The sequence below is a fragment of the Sinocyclocheilus anshuiensis genome, unplaced genomic scaffold, assembly GCF_001515605.1.
Source record: "Sinocyclocheilus anshuiensis isolate Anshui unplaced genomic scaffold, SAMN03320099.WGS_v1.1 scaffold542, whole genome shotgun sequence".
Taxonomy (NCBI): Eukaryota; Metazoa; Chordata; class Actinopteri; order Cypriniformes; family Cyprinidae; genus Sinocyclocheilus; species Sinocyclocheilus anshuiensis.
The window spans coordinates 1,436,309-1,443,743 of record NW_015547685.1 but is presented as its reverse complement, the minus strand read 5'-3'; the positions used below and the strand labels follow the sequence as shown (position 1 = coordinate 1,443,743).

Below are 7,435 nucleotides of genomic sequence, written 5' to 3'. Positions count from 1 at the left end.
AAACAACATGAGGGTGAGTAAATGATGACAGAATTTTCACTTTTGGGTGAATGATCTCTTCGACTTTTTAAAATGTCATTTATTTATTTATTTATTTTAGAGAATAGCACTTTATTTGTGATGGAAATTATATGGTTGTTGTAAAGATAGCAAGATAATAAAATGACAATTTCTTACTGTAATTATGATCCTGAAGTTATTACTACTGAGCCTGACATTTGTATGCTCACCAAAGTAAAGTTCAACAAAGGTTTACACACAGTCTACAAAAATTTGACAGTAATATATATTTTCTTGCACAGTTTCTCATTGAAGTAAAGAACAGTATGTCATCTATAGTCCCGCCAGACTGGGTCAAAATCAACAGGTGGGCACCATTGTTGACAAATTTGGTCACTTGCTTCCTGAAAAATCCTATTGTACTACATCTTAAGAGAGCTTCTAGCAAAATTGGTATTTGGTAATTGGTCTTTATTATAATCATGAACACACTAGTTTGTAGTGCAATAAGTTTTACTGTTGACTGTGCTTTGTTATTCTTCTAGTTATTTACCCATAGCGGCTAATGAATTCCTGCAGATTCACAGGAAAAAGCTTGCTTCTGCATTAAATAAGGTGGATACAAACCAATTTTAGCATTTAAATGTCTACTTTTCATCCCTAGCACTAAGGTTGTGGGCCGCTATCACACTCCATTCATTGTGGAGAAACATTGTCACCTGCAGCAACTACGAGAGCAGCTGATTATTGACTGCAATCACGAGTGGATCAACTTCCTTCAGTATGTGGCTTTGAAATATGACAAAAATCCGTTTTAATTGCAGCCCTGTTGATTGATTGAGATGCTTTCAGCATTTTGTTTCAGTATAGAGTTTAAAATCGGGAATCTGCTGTACTAATTTAATCATATAAAAAGTGTGTTTTATCCTGTCACTTTCAGACCCGGCAGCACTCTTTCTCTCTTTCTCAATAGCCTTCTCTTTTTTTTTGCCATGTGTAGGCTATTTGGGGACCATTACTACATCCTGAGGAAAGCAGTGTGTCACCTAGCAACCATGGACTGCCTCCTCTCATTGGCCCAGGTTGCTAAAGAAAATAATTACTGCAGGTGTGGTAATGAAGTTGGCTTTTTATTCCCGTATTCTCTGCTGACTTCCTGTCATCTCTCATATTTCAAACCTAATCATATGCACAAGCATGCACATTTTCTCATAAATTACCTAGTTCATCAAATTAAATATACTAAGCTTCATTTCCAAGGCCTGACTTTAGTCGTCTATTCTTTTTGAACATTTAGAAGTCAGATGCATGCAGTTCTGGGAGTAATTGTGGGGACTTTTCCCAGTTTTAAAGCTTTTTAGCATATAAGTGCAATAAAATCTGTAATTTCTGAGCATCTACAAAGAAGCTCCATTTCTCTTTTATGTTTGGTGAGATGCACATAAAGCATCTTACATAAGCTTTCATAGATGAACGAGAGTAAGGGGACCCTGGAGCCCCCACATCTCCGTCTCTCCCTGGCCCGAATTGAGTCCAACAGTAGGATGAATCCCACCCCCATGCAGTATAGAGCCCACTCCATATCCCTCTGACAGTCTGTGTGGGGGAGTGGATTTGACTTTGAAAGCAGAGGTTTCCGCCAACTACTCCCCCTCTGCTCCTTACCGCCTCCCCCTCCCTCCTGTTCTGCAGAGCACCAGAGCTTATCCTCTCCCTCTGGACTTTTCAAAAGTGTGTTGAGCTGATACCATAAATTCCAGCACTTATATGTAAAGTGTCGTGCCAAAACGTGTTTGCAAAACTTTATGTTGGCGAATTCATTCTTGAATTTTTTTTATCAGTTTATCTAATTGTGAATACTCTTCTTTATTGGTGTCTAATGCATCTTTTTTGCATGTCCTGAGCATAGGCCTGAGGTTCTTGAGGAGAAAAGTCAGATTTTGATCACGGCAGGCAAGCATCCGGTCATCACCTCGCTGATGGGAGATCAGGATCAATATGTCCCCAATGACACTCATTTACAGGTGACAGTTTTTTTCTGTTATCGCTTCTTAATTGATTAGTTGACCCAGAATGATAATTTACCTCACGTTTCTTCAAACCTGTATGAATTTCTTTTTTCTGTGCAACACAAAAGGACATTTTTGAGTAATGTGCTGGTCACTCTTTTGAAGCATTAAAGCTCCAAAACCAGCATAAAAGTATCATAAAAGTGGTCCATATGACTCATGCACTGTTCCAATCCTCTGATAAGAGATGCTTGATATACATTTATACAACAGTTTGTTCTGGTTCTCAAATCTGATTTATTTCCTGTGAATCTGCAAGAATTCATCATAATATGGTGAATTCTTGCATTTTATATATATATATATATATATAAAACTGATATTTAAAAATTCCAAAATATTTAAAAAGTCTGCAATATTGGGTAACTGTACAATTAATGTACAATTAATTTCCTTTTTTTTGCATCAAGATTGTCATTTAATCTTAAAATCCACTCATAAATATTCAAATATTCAGTTTTTATGCATTTTTATACACTACTGTACTTTATGACGTTGTGATGCTTAAATTCAGTTGTATTCACTTAAATTCACTTTACGGATTTTTAGTTTTTAATGTTGTATTTTTAATTTATTTAGAAAAAAATTATTTTAATATTGGTCCATCCCTATCTCTGATAGTTTTGTGACCGAAATTTAAGTTATTCCCTGATAAATCTTTCTCTGCTGCAGGGAGTTGTTAACTGCTGATATCGAGAACTGGATCAGTCTGGTTCATTCACACTGGTTTTGTAAACTGGTTCATTGATGGCCCAACTCACACCGTGTCTACACATGGATGCAAGCGGCGCGATGCAACGTGACAAAAGTCAATACAACCCATTATAACCAGTGATGCTGTCTACACGACATGACAAATCCCAGACAGTAAACTGATGCCTCGTTCTATTTATGATGTGCCTAACACAAAGTACAAATGATTTGCAACGGTCGCTTTGTCACATCTAGTGTAGACTAGGGTTGGGCCGATAGACGATGCCATCGTCCATCGCCAATGGCTGACAGACATCACGATGTTGAGCCGGAATCATATTTGTCAGTGGTGCTCAGTATCTGCAAATCATTCGCCATTGCCCTATCAGTCATCTCTCCTTACTCTGTGTATGTGGTAAGTGAACTTTCATGTACTATAATGTAACAGTCTACCGCTAGCAAGTGGCTAACCATGTCCCATTAGTGGCTCCATAGAAGGCGTTATTTGTTTTCCGTGCCTTTCTGCATACGGATTCACGCTTCGGGACCCCCGACAGACTTTAGCTGTCGCATCTGGTGTAGACACGGTGTCAAAATAATGATTCACTCACCAATTCTTTTTTATGCCACTAGTGGTGCAGAAATTGCACACTTCACTTTAGACCCATATTCATGAGCCATATTAATATCTGTGCTTCCACATTCTCATTAAGTCAAGTCAAGTCAAGCCACCTTTATTTATATAGCGCTTTTAACAATACAGATTGTGTCAAAGCAACTGACTCAAAGGTAGACACACATCCGCCATTAAAGCAAGTAACAGTGAATAGAGTATTAGTAATGTAAGCGAGATTAGCGGCAACCACGCTGGCGATGCTAGCGGGCTATATGCTAATAGCGGACTCGGGAAGTCAAAAATAGAACTAGTGATAACAAGGCGCTCTGATTGTTTTTGTTGTAGAATACGATAGGGGATATATTCACACGTTATAGAAACGAAAATGATGGTGTATAAAATTGATTTTAAGATAAAAAATTAGACGACAAAGAATTAACTTGACGGAGCTCAAACTCAAAACACACGGCAGCCGTATATTTTTCATATAATGCCGTTGGGGTCTATAGATCTTAGAGATTTGATTAAACTTGATTATTATTCCGGCATTTAATTTCGACTTTAAAATAATGGTGAGGGAATCTGTGCTCATGCCAAAGGCTGTGCGGTTGTCTTTCACTACAAGCTAATGCTTTTTATTTTACCTATAAGAAAATGCTATTGAACCAGCAGCCAAACCTTTTGCATCGGCCACCCACTCCGCCATCCCTATTAGCATTATGTTTTTTAATACCTTTGTCACTTCTTTCTTTCCCTCTCTCTCCTACCCACCCAATCACTGGGCTTCCATTCAAAGTGTGAGTCAGGCTTTAATAATGAAGCTGTCTTGCTGGGTCACCATACTTTTCTTCACATTATTGTCATATGCCCATTCACTTATTTAAACACTTCAACAGATGTTAAAATATCATTGCATACAAAATAACCGTGTGGCATCTGCAGACAAATGATGCAAGAGACATTGTTGCAATGGCTTTCAACCAACTGGGCTGCGTTCAGCCCCGACAAAAACGGTGCAAAACGTTTTTTAAATGGAAACGGTGGTGCGTTGAACACCCTGTTCTGATGACGCAAGAGTTGCAACTATGGCAGCTGAGAAGGCCATTCTTTGTGTTCTTTTTGAAGAATTTTCGGAGCCTGATGAAATCGGTTTAAATACGTGTTTAATACTGCAAAATACGCTCGATGGTACAGTCATTGCCCTTGCCCTCCAGAATAAAAGAGAACATCCCAATCAAATGAAGGGATTTGTGGAAACTGTGGTTCCTAATTATTGTGATCCAACATTTCCTCGCATTTCAGGATGAAAAGACAAACATTTCAGGTGAAGGATAATCCACTTCTTACCTCCGAGACTGTGTTATGATCTATATGACCTTATTATTTTTATTGTGAGTATTAGGCTTATCATTATTGCTGATCACTGTTGTTGTGCTATGATATTGTAATATTTACCATTATATAATCAGAGGGGTATAGAAAAGTTTATGAAAGTGTCACTCCATAATACAATAGCAAAATATATAAATATATATAGTATTTTTATGTTACATCAATCACTATTTAGCACACCTTCTTAAGGAAAGGATATGGACCAGAAGACATTGCAATTACTAAATGATATTTAGACAGACTTAAAGAAGTTCCAGATCTATACTTGTGCCCTTATTATTTCAGTTATTTTGCCTTTAATGTAAATAAACATGTGCAAACAATATACTTGCTCTTGTGAATTTATTTGGATGTTAATTACATTGTGCGAGCTGTCTCTTTAATACCGCGTGGTTTACATACATGTTGCTGCTGATTGGGCTGACATGTTTGACACACCCACCAAACAAGAGAAAACCATCTCAAACCCCGTTGCACACCATTTCCAGGAAACATGTCGTTCAAACCGGAAAACGTAGCAAAACGGTGCACACCGGTTTGAGCTTGAACTTGCCCCTGGTGTCAGTACAACTTTTACATATTTGCATATATGATGTCAGTTCAGTCAGGTGTAGTTCATCACATTAACTGTGAAAATTATTTATTTAAAGTATACTTTTTAATGTCTTTCTTTAAAATGAATGCCACTTGATGTGATTTAGTTTTTCTACTGCAATGGCATTCATACATTTTAAATGTTGCTGAAATGTTCAAATACTTTTTGGAGCCACTGAACGGCAATGTATTTTTATAATATAAGATCCATTTTATGTAAAATTGACTTAAACAACATTTTATTCTGAAATCACTTTTGCAATCACATTCAGTGTTTCTTTTATCCTTTTTCTTTAATATAATTTCCAATTATTCCAATAAGTTAATATATTTTTAGTGAAAAATGTTTGTTTGAAATAATAAAATGCAAAAATGCAATACAATGTTTTTAGATTTTTGGATTAAATTTGGATTAAAACCATATTTCTGAAGTATATGCTACTGTTTAGAAGTTGTCTGTATTTTATTTATTTAATGTTTTTGAAAGAAGTCTTATGCTCACCAAGGCTGAATGTACCAAAATGCAGTAAAAACAGCAATAGTGTGATTTTCTTTTTCTTTTTCTTGTTTATATTTTTAATACATAATTTATTTCTGTGACACCATAACTGAATTTTCAGCAGCCATTACTCCAGTCTTCAGTGTCACATGATCGTTCAGAAATAATTTGAATATGCTGGTTTGGTGCTTAAGATACATTTCTTTTAATTACATATTATTACTTTTCTGGAAATCATGAAGTTGTGTTTTTTTTTTTCCAGGGTTCTTTGAATAGAAAGTTAAAAAGAACAGCATTTATATGAAATGGAAATCTTTTGTAATATTATAAATGTCTTTATTGTCTCTTTTAATGCATCCTTTCTGAATATTAATTAAAAAAAAAAACCTTACTGACCCAAAAGTTTGAATGGTAGGAATTGGCATGATAGTCTCAATTTAAAAATTCTCCACGACATGTCTGTTAAGAGGTTTGGCAGGAAAATATGTGGATTTAAGATTAAGATTGTTATATGGAATCAAATATTTATACATTTATTCTCCACAAACATAATCGGACTCTTTACAAGCATGCATTGCATCACACACAGATCCAAACAATCCCCCACAACCTTTAAAAGGCGTATAAAGATGGCATCAGATTGACAGTGACTTGCCAATTTAATTTTGGGGAGATAAAACATAAATATTGAATTTGAGTAATAACCCAAAAAAATTTTTTTTTAAATCTCAGATTAAAAACTTGCATTTTACAGTGGGTTATCCATTTTATATACAGTAGTGTTTTCCCATAATCCATGGGGGATTTTTCAATCGAGCCAGAACAGAAATTTAATCCCGCCAGTAGCTGAAAAGAGGGGTGCAAAGTTCCTCTCTTTTCAAAATATTCTTGTCACGATGTGCTGCAGGAGTGAACGCACGAAGCAGAAGAGTAACGATAAACAGTCTTTAATAATCCACATAGGGGTAATCCATCACAAGAAGGTAGCAAACACACGTATACATCAACGAGACCGGACAAAGAAACACTGAACAGAATGCAACTTATATGGGGAATGTAAATGAGGATAATGATTAGACACACCTGAACATAATGACACAATCAACAGGAGACAGAAACTAGGTCACACAGAGCACATGGGGAATGAAAAACACAACAAACAGTCCATAACTGTGACATTTCGCCCCCCTCCCGGAAGGCACGACCTCGCGCAGTGGAGAAAAAGGGATGGGACGAAGGGGGACTTAGGAGGAGAACAAAGGAATGGAAGTGGGATGGAAAAGGGCTGGTATGAAGGCAGGCAGACACATACTGGAGGAGGTTCAGGAGGTGGCCTGATGACCGGGAGGAGGACAAACAACAGAGTTCAGGGTGGTGATGAGCCACTGGGTCGAAGGGCCTAGGCGGAGTCCGGGACTCAGAGGCTGGAAGCGGAGATAAGGGATCCTCCAGCCACGACGCCGATGGAGACTGGCAGACCCGCGGCGAATCCAGCGCACAGATGGTGAGCTGAGAGTGAGCAGAGGGGCAGACAGGAGACAGCAGTGGCGATGGTGAAGCAGGGATGACATG

At 37.4% G+C, this 7,435-nt stretch overlaps 1 long non-coding RNA gene across 1 annotated transcript; it reads left to right on the top strand.

The window, feature by feature from the left end:
- The first annotated feature begins 721 nt into the window (after positions 1-721).
- On the top strand, positions 722-2,018 carry LOC107703253 (uncharacterized). Its single transcript, XR_001635826.1, has 3 exons — positions 722-781; positions 1,001-1,108; positions 1,910-2,018. It is a non-coding gene; the product is annotated as an uncharacterized LOC107703253 (long non-coding RNA).
- The last annotated feature ends 5,417 nt before the right edge of the window (positions 2,019-7,435 follow it).